This window comes from Acomys russatus, chromosome 22, assembly GCF_903995435.1.
Source record: "Acomys russatus chromosome 22, mAcoRus1.1, whole genome shotgun sequence".
NCBI lineage: Eukaryota > Metazoa > Chordata > Mammalia > Rodentia > Muridae > Acomys > Acomys russatus.
The window spans coordinates 44514623-44533238 of NC_067158.1; the positions used below are offsets into that span (position 1 = coordinate 44514623).

Consider the following 18616-nt stretch of genomic DNA (forward strand, 5'->3'; position numbering starts at 1 on the left):
AGGGGTCATGTAAGACCATCAGAAAACACAGGTATTTACAATTCATAACAGTAGCAAAAATTACAGTTACAAAGTAGCAATGGAATAATTTTGTGGTTGGAGGTCACCACAACATGAGGAACTGTATTAAAGGGTGGCAGCATTAAAAACATGGAGAACCACTGCCCTAGGGTGATTTTAGATTAGTCTCATTTACAGTTGTCAGGACTGTAAGTGGAGATTATGGGTTAATTAATTCCACTCTAAATATACTACGGGGGTTTGGGCTGGTGGGCTGGTGGGCTGGATGACTCTAGGCAGAGGTTTCTTTTGGATAGTAAATTTATGTATAATCTGACTCCCCAAGTTCTACCTATTTTCCAGTTTCTGTTTCCTGCTGGGCCCTAACCTTTGTAGATATGGGATTTCATTGTCCAAGACCATGGATAGGTTGTGATGGCTTCCTTTCTAGGACTGTGAAGGAGTCAGTATGATGCCAGGAGACATCAGTGTGCTGAGTTCTGGGGGCCCATTAAAAAGAATAAGCAGGCTACCAAGATGAGACTTGACAGTCTATGACCATATAGTGGGGGAGGAGGTCCCCCTTGTTCCTAGACCTAGGGGAGGGGAATAGGGTGAAAGTGGGAGGGAGGGAAGAACGAGAGGATACAAGTGATGGGATAACAATTGAGATGTAATCTGAATAAATTAATAAAATAAAATAAAAAAAATTGATGTCTAGTGATTTCTCTCAGTTGCATCTATGTAATCACACCTCTGTTAATCAGAGGTGTACTTGCATTACTTTTAGGAATGACACAGACAGTCCAGTTTGCTTTTCTGACTTCTGTAGCAGGTCCTAAGAGAAGTAGGACTGTAATGAGAAAACTGCAAGCAGGAGGGTGCAAGGAACAAGAAGACAGAGACAGGCTGTTTGTTTGTTTGTTGTTGTTTTGTTTGTTTTTCTGCTGCATGACACCATAAGCAGTTTCTTGCATGAGGAAAAGAAATGAAGAGGATGGGTAACTGCAGTGGAAATTGGGAAGGATTGAGACTAGTTGATGTGGGAATTGATGAAATTCCGGTTGGAGGAAGCTGGTGGGCGGGATCAGGAAGTCCCTTGGCCGCTCAGCTGTCACAGGCGCACCGTTGTAGGCAGTGCATCAAGTACTCCCCAGGTAGGAGAGAGGCCATGGGAGTGGAGGCAAGCTACTCCTTCCTGGCTTTGGAGATAGAGAGCAACAGAGGGATTCTCAGTAAACCACGTTCCTAATACATAAGGGAAGAGGACTTGGCCTTTGCCTTGTGTTAGACGGAGTTCAGATGGAGCTATTCGGCTTCATCTTGCTCATTTTATTAGCATAGTAGGAGGGAACATTTGGAGGACTGGTCCATGTAAATTACTGGGGTGAGGAGAATGTTCTTCCTCAGCACTACCTAAGAGGTGGCTGCCGTCATGGCTGCCCTCCGGCTTCTGGTGAAGCCCAAGATTGTCAAACAGAGGACCAAGAAGTTCATGAGGCACCAGTTAGACCGATATGTCAAAATTAAACGAAACTGGCAGAAACCCAGAGGCACTGGCAACAGGGTGTGGAGAAGATTCAAGGGCCAGATCCTTATGCCCAGCATTGGTTATGGGAGCAACAAGAAGACCAAGCGCGTGCTGCCTAGTGGATTGCGGAACTTTCTGGTCCTCCATGTCAAGGAGCTGGAAGTCCTGTGCTCACAGTGTTTCCTCCAAGAAACGCAAAGCCATCATAGAAAGAGCATCACAGCTGGCCATCAGAGTCACCAATCCCAACGCCTGGCTACGCAGCGAAGTAAATGCTTGCGTGTGTGTTTTATTGGTGTTTAAATAAAACCACAAAAACTGCCAAAAAAAAAAAAAGGGAGTTAAAGTTAAAATTGACAACCACTGAAATTCCAGTTGAGGCTCAGGGATCCGTCTCAGACCATTGCTTAGGTTGTAATGTCATGCATCACGTGTTCTGTTTGTCTGAGGTTAGGCCAGACTGTTTTATTTTTTCCTGCCTTCAGTGCTTAGATGCTTTAAATTGAATGAGTCTAGCTTTTGGAAAACATTTGCCTTTTAATGAAGGCACAGTCCAAGTATGGCCACTCATTTTATCGATTCATTGATTGTATGTGTACATATGTGTGCACGTGCATTGTGTCTGTGTGTGTGCACGTATGAACAAGTATGTGTGGAGGTACACAGATGCCTGTGCCTGAGTGTGGAGGCCAGAAGAGGCTGCTGGGGTCACTCTGCCTGTTTCACTGAGACAGAGTTTCTCCCTGAACCTGGGACTTGTGTTTTCTTGGGTAGCCTGGACTCCAGGAAGCTTTGGAGAGTCTCCTGTGTCTTTCCCTTTGTAGATGCAGTTACAGGATGCTTGTAACATCTGGTTGTTTGGGTGCTGAGACAAAACTCTAGCATTCTTGATTGTGTGGTAAGTGTTCTTAACCTCTGAGGCATCTCTCTAAGCCCTAATATGACTTTTTAAACCTTCATCTTTTAATTTAATTTAATATTTTTTTATGGTGGCAGTTTCTCAGAAGGATCAGTTTTGGAAGATAGTGGCCACTAGAGGCAGTAAAGACTTTGGAGTGAAGGACTCATTGCTTGGCAGAATTTTCCCAGATGTCACTAAGGCAGTCATCTTGGTGATCACCCCAGCTGCAACTACTGGGCAGAGACCTTGGACCACACCTGCCCATAACTGACCTTGAAAATAACTGGTTGCATGCACTTGAAGGTCACTATTTCTGCCTCTGGGCAGCTATTATACTAAGGGGTCTTCTATCTAACTGCACTAGGCCTCATCTGTGCGAACATGTTTTATGGGTGAGATGTCAAACAAGAGCCCCACAGCTCTCATCCTTGGTGGATTTATTATCTGGAATCCACAGCTCCTTGGCGACTTCAAGACCAAAATCCGTCAAAAGTATCATGGGTAAAAGAACTAGCCAGGTTGCCACTCTTGATGCGTTATTGGCTTGAAACTGTGCCAGGAAGTCTCAGCAAATCATAAATCTGATGGGAATTTATAGCGGCAGACAAAAGTGTACTCAATAACAAGGTGTCCCTATCACTTAGTGAGAAAAGATCACCAACATATTGAGACCCACAGAGCTGGTCTTTGTCCTGCGTTAAGACATCCTATGCAACTTAGTTTTAACCCAAGTTGTCTAACTATTTACTATGTATTTATTTGCCTCTGTCACTCAGAGCCTTTTCTGAACAATATCTCTATATCTGCCAGCAGTTCATTCTTCATCAGGAATGATCCTTCTAGGGCCCTTTGATTTGAGTGAATGACACATGATATTTGGATAAACCATGATTTATGTACTCTGGCATGGGCTATGGCAATTGGTGACATGCTTTATGGGAGATCACCTGTGATGAGGACAAAGGTCATTGAAAAGCTGTTCAGACAGAGTTGCTTGGCCTTAGCAGCCCATCTGAACCTCCACTTTTGACCTGTTTCCTGACCGTGTTTGCTAATTGGGTCTTCAGTGCAAAGCAAAAAAACAATGCTCAGCCTTACTAACTGTTTGTTTAGCCAGAACATAAAAATCAATCTACAGATGACCAAAAGGGCACAGCAAACAACATCCCTGTGGAGTTGGGTGGTTTTGGCCTTGACACTCAACAGATATGGTCTGAGAGCTTCTGTAACCTGTGTGCAGATGTGGTCCACATCTATAACATGATATTTGCTTCTTGCATGAAGATTTTCTTTACCACATGCAGGGCTGGAGGGAGATGGGTAAAAGTTAGAACCCTGCGGCAGAAGAGAATAGTAGTCTGGGATGACTGTTAGGGTCCTGTTGAAATAATTGTCTGTATTTGGATATTATTTCATGTACTTTTCTTTTGACAGGTAAAATGAGAAAGTTTTAAAGCTTATGGGGGAAAAGAATCAGCACACACACACACACACACACACACACGAATGCAAACACACATAGACACATGAACATTTGCATATATACATATACACAATAATACACAGAGGCATATACACATGCATACACACATGTATTCACACACATACACATACACACATATACATATACATTCATACACACATGTACACACACATTTCTCTGGATACATTTCTTAGACTAATCTGGAAGGAATACAGTCTTTGGCCACTTTTGTAATTTGTCAAATATAGCTGTTTGGATTCTAGGGAAAATAACTTGTACTCTCTGCATCCTGAAGTCCTCAACCCTCTAACCCAACTCTCATTACCCTCTCAGAGAAAGAAAATAATTGATTGTATCTGAAAATTACAAGTAGAGTGGAATTATTTTATAATACTTGAAATAAAAAAAAAATCAATCAAAAGTCAAGCTGCTGACTTTCCCCTGCTTTATGCCAAAGGAATGAAAGAAGTTCCAGCTTGGATTTAGGAACCAGGTTAAGGAAATGCGTTAGAAACTAGCCTCCTGGTGCTAGACCTTCTAAGGTGGAATTGATCAGAGGATTCCAAGTAGCTCAGTTCTCTTTATTTGGCCCTCTTACTTAATGACAGAATTCTTCGCTCCATTATTAGATATTTAATGTTGGAGTTGGCACCAGGCAGGGGACCTTATTTTAATCAGGGGATGTTTTTAAGGCTTGCAACAGTAAGTAGTTACACTAGCTCTAGCCAGAAAGGCATTTCTTTTCTCTATTCTCAACCAACCAAACCTGGCATACTTTCTTTTTAACAAAGGCAGGAAAAGGAAGAGAGAACATAAAGGAAGAATAAATCGAATATAATGTGGCAGATGCCTTTCTCGCTGCCTATAATTGTGCAAAGAAACAATACGGAGCAGTAAAACTCGGTGGATTCTGTTTGGTTTATTAGCTCTCGCTGCATCTCAAGCTGTCTCGCTGCTCCAATTTTAGACAACACATGACATCATAATTGCTTCTGGCATTTTACAGTAATAGATAGTGGTGAGAGTTGTCTGAGTTCTTTTTCTTTCTTCTCCTCTCACTTTGGAAAACAGCAACCTTCCATTTGCCGTGCATGCACATTTCACTGTAGTACTTCTGCCCCGCGCTGCCTGAAAAGATCTTCTGCCCTATTTCAGTTTTAAGGCAGTTTCCTCCAATCTACAGGGTGATTTTTGAGCATCTCACCATCACATCTACTGACTTATGTGGGACGGAACGACTGTCCAGGGTGCTGAGCTGAAAAAAAAAAAAATCAGCAAAATTAGCCAAGAATAGGAAAGCAATTACACTATATTCAGAAAATCCAGATCCATAAAACATCACCTGGGCAGTCTGTTGTAGTCCTAAAATAGTATCTCAAGTTTCATACTATATACAGAGATGTATTCTCTGCCTTGCCTGAATGACCTCTGTTAAGGGCTGAAGACCCAGCATACTAACCAGTGCCAGAGGGGCGGCTCTATGGAGCTATAAGTGAAAATGTGAGTTTAAAATTGACCCCAGCACTTGGTGATAAGGACATCTTTATAAATATGTGAAGCTGATGTAAGCATTGACTGCCACGAGGCAGATTAGCATTGTTAAACTGTGTCACAGTCCAAACACTGCATGCCTTGAATTTTTATTATGTCCCTTAATCTTGCTGAGCAAACAAACTATATTTACCAGCAAAAAGAAAGAGCTTTCTTTTCATGGCTCAATGTGCCCGCAAAGGCAGCCATTGGGAGAAATGGCAGGCTTGGTACCAATCAGTGAAGCCCCTTCTTTACAGACAGGAAAAAGAGAGGACCAGAGATGAAAAGTGATTTGCCCAAGGTCACCTCGCTAGTACATGGTGATGCTTAGCCTAGCTTTCTGGACCTCTTGTTTTTAGACAATTGTCTTCCCATTGAGACAAGCATTCTTATAGTTGAGCCACATGACTGTTCTTCAGGGTCCTACAGTGATACTGAGCAATTCTGTGTCAGCCACGAGCACTAGCTTCTCAGAGGAAGGAGCAACATTTCCAGTTCTTCTGCTCCATGAACCCTGACTGGCACATTGTAGCATCGCTTTCCCTCTAACCCTCCGAAGTGCATTTTGGGATCATTCCCTTAAGACTGCCATCACCATATCTACCGACGGTGTGGGCACATGGGAATTAACATTCTCCTCAACCCCAGACTTGCATTCATTTATAACCTGGTTAATTCTTTCTACTTTGTGTCATCTTATATTCCCACACAATGCTGTCATTTACTATATTATAAGTGCTCAAGAATGATGTTATATTACAGATGTTTAACAAGACGTTGAAGAGACTTGTCTCAGATGAACAAAACTGGCTACTCAACTAATTAACCGACAAGTAATGAAACAATTTATCTAGCTCTGATTCTAGTCTCCGTCTAATACCACAAAGCGTTGTCTCTTACTATGCCTTAAATATTGATATTGGTTAATATAATTCTTTTGGATTAATGAACCAAAGTTTACATTTAAATGCCTCCAGTTTTGCACCTAGAAATACCTTAACCTCAGGCATCCTGGGATGAATTTACCATTACCTTCTACAGATTACTTTCCAAATTCTGATCCTTATTTTCCAAAGAGTTATTCTACTCACCTTATTACTCAAAACAAACAATTCATGATCCGGGAACTATTGTCCAAGTCTGGCCAATTCTTTTTTCCACGTGAACTAACATAAAGATAATTATGACAAATTATAGAAACTATACAAAGACAGTACATATGGTATGGTTACATCTACATATAAATCTAGAAGGGCAAGACTTATCTACTGACCAGAAAAATCAAATCAACAATGACACAGTGTAGTAGTTTATAAAGGGAACCTTCAAGAATTGAACATTTTGTTTATAATATTTTTTGTTCTTTGGTTGTTTCTTTGGTTATTGCTTTTTGTCGTTGTTTGTTTTCCTTGAAGACACAGTCTCACATAGCCCATTATGATCTTGAGCTCTTTATGTACTTGAAGAGGGCTTTGAACTTATGACTCTCCAGTCTATAGCCTCCTGAGTGTAGGACCCACAGACATGCACCACCATTCCCATTTTATGCAGTGCTAGGGAGCAAAGCCAGAGCCTTGAACATGCTAAGCCAGATCTCTTCTAGTTGAATTGTTTCTCCATCTCTTTTGTTCAGTATCTTGATTGTATTTATTTAATCTTTATTTAAGTTATTGCACCAAAGAAGTTTTTGTCTGGCACAGCCTTAGGTTGAGAAAATTAAACACCTCTTCAAAGAGGTCAGTCATAAGAAGCATATGAATCTAAAGTGTAGACAAATGGGTTGTTTAAAAAAAAAACCCTGCTTTTTGCCTGTATCCTGGTGAGAAGTGACACACTCCTCATTTCTATTGAGTTAAATATGGCCACAGAACAGTCCTGGCTACTGGATTATGATGGAAAACAATGAGTTCAAGTTTTACCCTTTTTGCTGAAGAGAAAATATTTTCCCACAAGATTTCTGCTATTTTCCCTTCTCTAGTACTTTTATAGACAGACATTTCCGTGTTACAGGTTCAACTACATGGAGGATAGTTCCCTGGAGAACAGCAGAGACAAATCTTGAAGGAATATGGTTTTCCAGGTAACTAGATAGAGAGTACTTGTTCACCAACCTGGTGAATCATTTAAGGGATCTTACATAAGGAATCATAAGCTTTCTTCTTCTTTTTAAAGCCATGGTATTTCTGGGTATTTTATTATGAGAGCTTCCTCTTTGCCCCTAGTCATTTGGAGAAATATACTAAACAAGAATAATGTTGAAAGAATAGAGATTCTGTATGGAAATATGCTTCAAGGAGAAAATATAATGAAGGTTCACATTTTGTAAGTCCTGGAGAAAAGGAGACTTCAATGAAATATTAAGATTAGGTGAGGGCAGGGGATTTCCGAGGGAAATTAACCATGGAGTTTTATCCTCCCACTCAACCACAGACAATTTCATCCTTTTCTCCCTCCCATCATGCAGATGTAGAATATACTAATTTTAGAAGGTTCTTTTTATGTAAGCTCTAGTTGAAAGATGTTTAAAAACTTGTAGGGTTGGCAAAATACCTAAAACTATTTTTAGACCTGTTGAAATTAGCTATTACCATTAATCTTATTTTATAACACCACTCATAATCCCTGAAGTATCACTGCAATGACATGAGGATAATTGAGGTAATGGGTTATGAGTCATCCCAGCCTCTGGATGGCTGGAATTATCTGAAGTGCATAGATTTAAGAGCATAAATAGTCTGAATGCCATTCTATCCTCTATTGAAACCTACATTTTGTGGGTCAGTGAGTACTATTATTGATCCCTTTATGCGTCACATAATTTCCCACTTTATGCATGGTAGCATGATCCTGATGGTTTGCTCTATAGTTTAGAAAGTGCTGGAGCTATCTATGGTCTCAATGTAATGTAGGGAACTGGGATAGTTAATTTAGAGTATCAACTTGATTGGAATAATAAACTACATCCTTGGATGAGTCTGTGAGATGATTAGATCATGGCAGTGTTGACACAATCAGTGGTTTCTACCCTTTGATGGGTTCAAAATCTGAATAGACTTTTAGAGGGTAGCAGGACTGTGGAAGTTGAGGCAAGGTTGGAAGTGAGTCACCAGAGTCATTTCTTTGACAGAAATATCCTAGCCATAAACTCTTCCTTTTCCTTTCTCTCTCTGCTTCCTGGATGTCAATGGAAACATTTCAAAATCACAATGTTCTACTATGTTGCAGGCCCACATCAAAGGGGGAATTGATAATTAATTGAAACCCTGAAAAACCTGTGAGCAAAAATGAAACTTTGTGTATCTTAAGTTGTTCTCTCACATAGTTGGAAGAGTGAAGAAATGGCAGATTGACCCAACAGGCTCCATTTTATATATGAGGAAAACAGGTTTGAGAAGAGGTTATTGGGTTGACATTGTTCCCATAGATGATTGTAAACCCAATGTGAAAACTTGAGCTTCTTGAGTCTAACTCTGGAGTGATAAGAAGTCAGGCCTTTCTATTAGTAGTTTGCTTCTGGGAGATTTTGTTAGTCAGTGTCTCTGCAGTGTAGAGAGGAATGTTTTGTTTCTGGGTCCACACAACTGAGACTTAAGTCCTGGCATGTCATATCTGAGATGGGTGACATGGGAAAAGTTAGGTCATTCTTTGTAAATTGATTCTTTGTCTATTAAAGGGGATAAGAATAATGCCAAACTCATAATATTTTGGATAGCACTAAGAGACATGTATAACATGCTTATCAGGTGTTATTTTAGTCACTATAACTTCTGTTCAATTTTAAGAACCCAAGTCTTGAAAATACAGGGGTAGAAATCTATTCAATTTAAAAAATTGCATAGTCTAAGTGAGGACACTGAGGGAATTATATTTTCTTTTGTTTTCATGATTCCTCATGAAAGAAACATTTCTGTTATAGAAATTCCTAAACCCAAAGGGCTTCAATTAATTGGAACCTAGAAACTAAAGTACTGATTTAACTAAAGCTTCTCATTTTTTACTTTGTTCATATTAAAAACAAGTTATATGTGACAGTTGGTGCTTTAGTTATTATTTAATGAATATCTACTTTCTGTAGCATATTTTGCTCAATGCTATAGAGGATATAGTCCAGAGGTTGATATTTGGCCTATCACCAAGCTATTTACATTTTAGTAGCTGTGGTAAGATGCATAAATGCAGAATCAATATAAAGTTCAATAAAAGGCATAGATTGTAAGAGCAATGAGAAGAAAATCTGAAACTTAGAGGATAATTATTTTTATTCTTTCTCATTTGATTTCTTTAAAATGTTAATTGATACATAATATAAATAATTGAAAATGCTATTGTGATACTATGTGCTATTTTGATATGTTGTGTATTGTTTAAATCACAAAACCACATTTATCTTCTCAAACATCTACAATGCCATTTTTAGAAGCACTTAAGCTGCTTTTGTCTACTTTTGGAATCAACCCGAGTATTATTTCTTCTATTCCTACATACTTTGAGCTCTAGGACTTGCTATTTGTCCCTAGCTGTCATAGTTAGGGTTTCTATTGCTCTGACAAGATGCCACGGCCATGGGAACTCTTATAAAGGGAAATGTAATCGGGCCTGGCTTACAGGCTCAAAGGTTTAGTATACTGTCATCATGGTGGGAAGCATGGTGGTGCACAGGCAGACATGGTGCTGGAGGAGGAGCCGAGCATTCTACACCTGGATTGGCAGGCAGCAGGAAGAGAGAGAGAGAGAGAGATTGACACTGGGCCTGGCTTGAGCACCTGAAACCTCAACACCCCCTCACCTCCCCCCCCCAATGACACACTTACTCCAGTAAGTCCATACCTACTCCAACAAGGACAGACCTCCTAATAGTGTCATTCCTCATGAGCCTACGGGGGCATTTTCATTAACTCTACCACATTCCACTCTACTTATACGATCATAGCCATATTGTGATGCAGACATGCATTCAGTCCAACTTCAAAAGTCCCATAGCTGATCAGTCTCACCACTGTTTAAAAGTCAGAAGTCCAGGGTCTCTTTGGGGTCTCATGACAATCTCTTAACTATAGCTGCTGTGAAATCAAAACAAAAGAAAAGCAGACTGAATACTTTCAATATCCAGTGACATCGAATGTAGATTTCTGTTTCAAAAAGGAGAAAAGAGAGCATAGCGAGGAAATACTGGACCAAAATAGAAGTGAAAACCAGCAGGGACAACTCCAAATCCTGCATTTTCATGTTTCATGTCAAAGTGCTTTTTAGATCTCCAAGTCCTTTCAGGTTTGTTGACTGTAAGAGACTTCTTTCTCCTGGGCTGGCTCCACTCCCTGTTAGCAGCGTTCTTTGTTAGTTATGTTACAAATCTGGCATCTCCAACATCTTGGGGTCTCCAAGGAGATCCAGCCTTCACCTGTACAGTTTCATATAATGGCCCATCTAGGCCACCATGCAGAGACCCATGTCTGACTTCAGTGACTTTCCTTAGCCATGGAGGTAGATTCTGTAACTGCTTTCTTGTTTCCTTGACTCTAAATCCAGAATCATGTGGTTGCAGTTGGCAATTTCTCCTGCTTGCTGGGGCTGAACCATGGTCCCCTCATTCGATTGCATCTTCACTAGCTTTCTGTTGTCAGTGGTTTCCTTAACTCCCTACACTTGGTTGACATGGAATTCTCTGTATAGTCAAGGCTGACTTTGAAGGTAGAGATCCCCCAGCCTCTGCCTTGGGATTAAAAGTGATCACTGCTACTCCAGACCCCAACCTTTTCTTTAATTCCTCTTCAAAAATTAGAAGCAGAGCAGAGTGGGGTCATGTTCTGAGGTCACCCATCATTCCCTCTACGTCACTTAACACTAGGCCTTTAAAAAACCTGTTTATACTTTTGGTGCTCTCTTTCACCCCTAACTGTACATTTTATTTTCTCTTGTTCAACTCAACTCACTACTTTTCATTATAGATCTGCAGAGTATAGCCACTAATAACCAAGCAGTAAACATCAATACTTTGCTATGTGGAAATCTCCTCTGCCAAAGCTGTTAATCTGTAACTCTTCAATTTAGCCTCAGGCAGATTTTTTTTTTCTTTTTTCTTTTGCACAAGGGCAGAAAGTAGCCACATTCTTCACCAAAATATCAAAGGAACAATATCTAGGATACACATTAATATTCTTATTTTCTGAAACTTTTTGAGCCAGGCCCCCACAGTTCAAATCACCGCAGCAACACTGTCTTCTGTGCTTATACAAGTATGGCCCATTAGACCCCTCTTAAAGCATTCAGCTGCTTTTCTTATTCAAATTCCCAAAGTTCACATTCTTCCAAACAAAAGCATGGTCAGGTCTATCACAACAATGCCCCAGTCCCTGGTACCAACTTCTGCCTTAGAATTTCTATTACTGTGAAGAGACACCATGACCACAGCAATTCTGATAAAGAAAGCATTTAGTTGGGACTGGCATATAGGGTCAGAGTTTGAGCTCATTATTGTCATGGTGGGAAGCACGGTGCCATGCAGGCAGACATGGTACTGGAGAGGTTGCTGAGAGTGCTCCATCTGGATTGGCAGGCAGCAGGAAGAGAGAGACACTGGGCCTGGGTTGAGCTTCTGAAATCCCAAAACCCACTCTCATCAACCCCCTTTTCCCCCAATAAGTCCTCTACTTTTAAGTGTGTGATTGTGTGTGTGTGTGTGTGTGTGTGTGTGTGTGTGACACTATATTTAATTAAGGCTGCTTGGATGAACATGAGTAGGAAGTTAGTACTTAAGCAAGGGCAAATAACTAAAGGCTATCCCATTGGGAAATGCACTGGGTAGTATTTGTCAAATTGACACAAACTAGACTAACCTAGAAGGAGGAAACCTTAACTGAGAAATCTCCTCCTTTGGATTGGCTTGCAGGCACATCTGTGGGGACATTTTCTTGATTAATAACTGGGCATAGCTCACCATGGTCAGTTCCAACCCTGGGCAGATAGTCCTGGGTTGAAGAACAAAAGTATGAGCAAGATGTAGAGAGCAAGCCAGGAAGCATCACTCTTGCATGTTTCTGCATCCGTATTTGCCTCCATGTTTCTACCTTGAGCTCCTTCCCTGTCTTTTTACAGTGATGGACTTTCACCTAAAACATGCAACAAACCCCTTCTTCCCCAAGTTTATTTCAGTCCCGGTGCTTTATTACAGCAACAAAAAGCAAACTAGGACACTTAGCAACTATGAACTCTCAATAGTTCCTCATAGAGGGGTGGAGCCTCAGGAACACTTTGCTGACCTATAATTGGATGTTAGAGAGCCCAGTCTGAAGCATGCTTTGTGCAGGTGTAACCTGTGTTGCCATGAGTTCTTGGGTGCAATATCCTTGTCCTGTCCCGAAGACAATGCTTCCCAGCGCCTTCTCTTGACCGGTTCCCTCTTCCATAGTGTTTCCTGAGCATTAGAAGTGGTGACATAGATTCTTTGTTTCGAGATGAGCTCACCAGAATAACTTATTGCTAACACTTGGACCCTTTATGAGTTTCTGCCTTCACTTCTGCCCAATTGTAATACTGCTTCACGGGCTAACTCTGAGAGCAGTACTAGCTTAGAGATATAAACACAAATACTTAGCGGGCAGTTTGAAAATATTTCCATTTGTCAAAAACATCCATAGATGGTTCCTTGCTAAGGGCCTATGGACTACTTAGGTGTATTGTTAGTTACCTTTCTGCTGCTGTGATAGAATACATTCACCAGAAGCAACCCACAGAGAGAAGGGTTTATTTGGGTTCATGGTTTCAGAGGAATGAGTCCATCACGGAAGCGTGGCTGTAGTTGTGATAGATAGAGCAGAAACAAGAGAGAGCTCCTGCTCTCAACTGCAAGCATGAAGCAATATGAAGTATGAAGAATGTAGCATGACATATGAAGGGTGCCCTGGAGTGGCAGAGGTCTTTAACTATTAAAGCCTGCCTCCAGTCATATACTTCCTCCAGCAAGGGATGTGGTTGCCATTCATCTACACGTGGTTGGTTCTCCACGTGAGCATCATCGCTACCCCAAAGAGTGATCTCGCAGCGGCTGACTCAGATGCCCTGGTTTTCCTGTTCGCATTTTGGTTACTCATGCGTTCTTTCTGTGTCTGATAGCATTTTTTTTCCCCATATTTTTATGGTGAAAAATCTTTATTCTGATCCTTTTTTTTTTTGTTCCCCACTTGGTCCTTTTGCTTTCACTCTCTGGTGCTTCTCTTTACTGAGTTGTTCCCTCCCTCTATCCCATCTGGTATCTGTGCTCTTCTGCTTCTGCCCCACCTAGGTTTCTCTCCTTCAGTGATCACAGCCCTATAGAAGACTGACTCAGGTCACAATCCATTCTTCCCAGGAACACGGGGCAAATGCTGGGGCCCCGGAGGTTTACCAGTATACAACAAACAAAGTGCACAATTCTGAAATGCGGTGATTGTAAGTAGAGTACCTGTCATTTGGGATTATGACCGCCGGAGTGTGAATATCTACAGAGGATCTGCATTTAGTCCCCAGATCCCTTTGTGTATGCTTTCCCCACCCACATTTTCATCTTCCAGAAATGCTTATCTTGGTGTCTAAGGTCACGACAACATAAAAAAACAAAAACCAAAAAACCTCTTTCTACTTCGTTCTAAAGTCTTATTTGACTTTCATACAAAGGGCAATGCTGGTGAACTTCTAGCACTTTCTACTCCCGGCATCCTAGCTAAGGGTTCTTCACCTTCACCACATGCTGAGCTAGCAATATTACTGGAAATGTAATTTTGGGGTGGAGGTTGACAAAGGCAAATCCATTCTTTAAAAAAAAAAAAAATTGGTGGTTTTTGCTGCTGGCAAAAGACATTGCTATCAATTAGAAGTGACTGGAATCTTAGGCTTGGGAAACTGTCTCCAGATAACAGTGAGAAGATACCAATTTCTTCTGCTATCTACATTACCTCAGGGGGGTCTCCCCTGCATGTGAGATTAGCTGAAAAATTCATGCGTGTCTGACTTCATAAACATTTATAGCCCTTATCCATTTCATCAGGAAACAGAAGGTTAAATTTTGTACTTACATCCTGTAGCCTCACAGAGGAAGTTGGCTTTTCTAATGTTGGGGGGGGGGAAAGCTTTCCCAGGGTGGAAGTGATACCTGACCCCACAGGTGTGGAGCCCAGACACCATAGCTCAGACCTCCACCTTCGATTACAAACCTGACATTGAAAGTTAAAAGACAGCAACTGCAGAACAGCGCAGTACTCAACTGTCTCCATACCTTTATTTTTCCTCACATTTTTCACTTTAGCTGTTACTGTCAGAAACAGGGTGGTCCCATCTCATGTCCTCTGCTAGAAGAGTGCATGGTTGTAACTCCTGAGATATTTCTCTAGCCCCAAGATCTTTCTTTTGTGTTTTAGTGTGACCCGGTTCCGCCAAATAGGTGACGCTGTAGCCTAGATACCCGCCACATGCCCTTTTTCCTCTCTGAGTGAGAAGTAGGCCAGTTCCCAGCCTGACAGACTACCCTTTGAAGAACTTATAACAACAGCAGTCAGAACTAATTACTGCACAGAAATCCAACAACACAGCAGTGACTACTCAGTGAGTATATGAAGCTGCCAAAAATCCAACAGCATAGCAGCCATTCCAATCATCCCTTTTATTAAGTCAGTCTGGACTTCTCTGCATTTCTTGGGAGGACAGTTTGATTATTTCTTTTCAGGCATATTTTCACCAAAGCAGCCTCAGTTTTAGATTTGTTTATTGCCCGCACTTACTGCTCTACTGATGTACAGTAAAACTTCAGGCCCCGAAGTGCTGACTGTGCCTGGGAAAAATTGAACAGAGTACATTCTGAGGGGAAAGATAAGCACTATCTGCCCTTCGCTTTCCCTTCTTTAAGAGTTTTCTATTTTCACTTCCCGTTATTTCTTCCTTTCTTTTCTTTTAAAATCCAAGGGTAATGTAGAACAGAGTCCAGGCTCTGTGTCAGAGACCATGCTGAATTAAGCCTCACTTCTTCCAAATTGCTGTTCTGGTCTTTTGGAAACATGACCAATAAGCAACACCTGGGCCCACACTTGTCTGATTCCATCACATCGTGCTGCTAGGCTGCCTTGCAAAGCTCTTTTCCATCATGATAAAGTAGTGTGTGTTTGGAGGTCTCAGGGATGGCCTGACTTTCTGGCTGTTCTGCCTCGGTCAATATGTCAATAATCAGTGGGGGTGCTTGCTTGTCTCCCTTCACCCCTGGCCTCTGTACGTACTTTGCAGTTGAGGTCCTGATCACGCTGGGCTTAGCTTCTGCATGCACCTCTTGTTAAACTGGTGGCTGCACTTTAAAATAATGAGACCAGTCAGGGCAGAGTGCTTTGAGGAGAGCACAGGTTTCTTTAGTGATCAGCAGTTCTTGGGCTTGGCCTCTGGTGTTTTTTATAAAGTTCTACCTTCAGACTTTAACTGTAGCCTGCCTGTCCTGAGCATTGAGTGTGTTCACTGAGAGATGAGTTTTGATTTTAGGATGGTCTCCTTAGATGTAGTTTTGAGAGTGTTTCTGAAAGGGTGTGTAGGCCAAACCCTACCATGTGGTCATCCTCTAACTAAAGGGTATCCGTGACAGATGACTCGTGCTTGAGAAAGGGACGTGGGATATTATGTTTGTTCTCCATATAAAGAATTAAAAAAAAAAAACTTTCCTTGATAACAACTAGTGTACTCCAGATGGTCTTAAACCAAAATAATATTACTGTAACTAAACTGAAAAAACAAAAAAGCTTGTGACCTTTCTTTGTGTGAGGAATCACAAACATGCCCTTTGGTAGCTCAATAGAACTATTACGTGGAATTTAAAATCCATTCATAAGGGTTAGAGGAGATGGTAAATGTATCTATTACATAAGGCCTATTAAACAGAATTAAGGCAGTTAATGTAGTAATTGCAAGTAAATGGTGACCATTATTGTTACTGTTGCTCTCTTGAAAATTCAAGGCTTGGAATGTGCTCAGTTGGTCGAGTTGTTGCTTCCATGCACAAAGCACTGGGTTAGGTCTTCTGCAAAGCTAGTATAGTGATGAATGTGTGGAACCCCAGGCCTTGAGTGGTGGGAGCATAATGTTTCATTTTATTGCTGTGATAAAGCATGCTGACTAAAACAACTTGGAGAGGAAAGGGTTTTTGTTTTTGTTTTTGTTTTTGTTTTCATCTTACACTTCCACGTCACACATCCCATCACTGAGGGAAACCAAAGAAAGAAGCTAGTTAGCAACTCAGAGCTGAAACTCTGGAGGGGCCCTGCTTGATGGCCCACTCTCTGACCCACTCTGGGTCGTTCATGGGCTTTTGGTGCTACTTGCCCAGGAGACTGCCTCCCACAAAGTGGACTGAGGGTGCTTCCATCAACTAAGACAATCCCTCATTGACATGTCCACACACTGACTCAATTGCCACTAAAGACACTCTTTTTGAGTGAGTCTTGCCTGTGACAAGTTAATGCTAACTAGGTTCACATCTTTGGTTACACAGAAAGTTGGAAGCCAATTCTGAAGGATGTATGAAACTCAATCTAAATAACAACAGCTACCACCACAACAGAATCGGTATTTGGGGAAAGGTAGGCACATTCATTGCTTCTCTGCTGATGACTTTTAGACAAGAAAAAGGACAAACTTTGATAAGATACTGATTAGTGCTCCCATGTCTTAAATAATTTGAGCAAAGCAATTGTGCTACTTTCACAAAAATCACGTTGTAAATTTTTTGATGTTCTTCTTAACAAGAAATGTAGTGGCATTTCATTTTTCCAGCTGAATATGGGCACACTGCAGCTACCTGCTTGCACTGAATGAAACAGAGTTGTAGTGCCCATGACTAGGTCATAAAAGCCAGTATACTAGACAGCGTCCAGCTTTTCAATGCTTCATTGGGATTCAGTCACATAAAGAAAGTTGGCCGACAGCACCCCATGACGTTCCAGCTGAGACCGATGATCAAGGGCAAGACTTATGAACAAGAATGTTTTAGAGATGACTCTAGTCCCTGCCACCATGTGATTATAGCCACATTATAGCACTTGATTTTGACTCATTCATCCAGAGTCCCATGAAATGGAATAATACAAAATGATTTCTGCTATTATATCTTCAAATGCAACTATTTCATGCACAAATAAATTATCAGAACTCCTAGTCAAAATACAAGAATTAGAACCACGTTCACTTGCTTTTGATCAATACTTTATCCCATTAAATGAACTTATTGGCGAACACTTGTCGTAAGTAAGAATTCACAACTCGCTTAGCTTGAAAGAATACTGGGGATTGTTTAAAACCATTTATCAGGCATAGAAGTCAACTATCTATCAGAGAGTTTATTATTTAGAGCCATTGTAAGCATACAACAATGTATTCTGAGCTCACCATCTAAATGTTGCGCTGTAGATGGCAACAAGAAGAGTCCACACAGAGGTGCAGCCACTCCTGCATGTAATTGACCATTGCTGCATGGCTACCTTTTATCAAGTTCACATAATCAAATAATTTGAACTTCTGCTTGATATTGGAAAGCCTGAATTATGCCTGAGGAATGAATTTATTTTCTGGAATCTAGTTCCTTTTGTGCTTTGTCAACGGAATTGAAATGTTCAGTTAAATGTGCACAGGAGTGCACGAGCCTGTGGTTATTCATTTGTATACTTTTACTGTTAGAGTTTGAAAGCTTCCCCCCCTCCTCTTTCCCTTGGAAGCTATTGGAAGAAATGGATTAGAAAATTGAAAAATATAAGAGAGAAAACCAAGGTGTGTGCAAAACAGGGGGTTTGCTGAGGGAGTTGTTCCTCTGTGTTAGGGATGAAAACACATACTACTATTGTCTGCTGCACAGTAGACTTGGAGGATCTGAGGGAAAGATTGCAAGAATGTGGTGAGGAATTTCTAATTTTTTGCCTTTTGTCCACTCTGCATATTTCTGCTGGAGGGACAGAAAGTTAATCTCCACTTACTCAGGTCTTTTTTGTCGTACTGCTGCCAGTGCATTTTGGTTGCTGGTTCCCCAAGACTGAGAGGAGGTGGAGGCTGCTGCTCCTCAGAAGGACAGGGGACACTCCTGAAAATTTGATGTACTAAGCGTAGAGCTACCAATCCTCCATGCTGAGTGTGTAGCGATTTTCTTGGCACCCTAAAACCACTCTCACTGTGACCC

At 41.1% G+C, this 18616-nt stretch overlaps 1 pseudogene; it reads left to right on the forward strand.

Moving 5' to 3' along the window:
* Positions 1-1435: 1435 nt before the first annotated feature.
* On the forward strand, positions 1436-1838 carry LOC127205748 (60S ribosomal protein L32-like; annotated as a pseudogene).
* The last annotated feature ends 16778 nt before the right edge of the window (positions 1839-18616 follow it).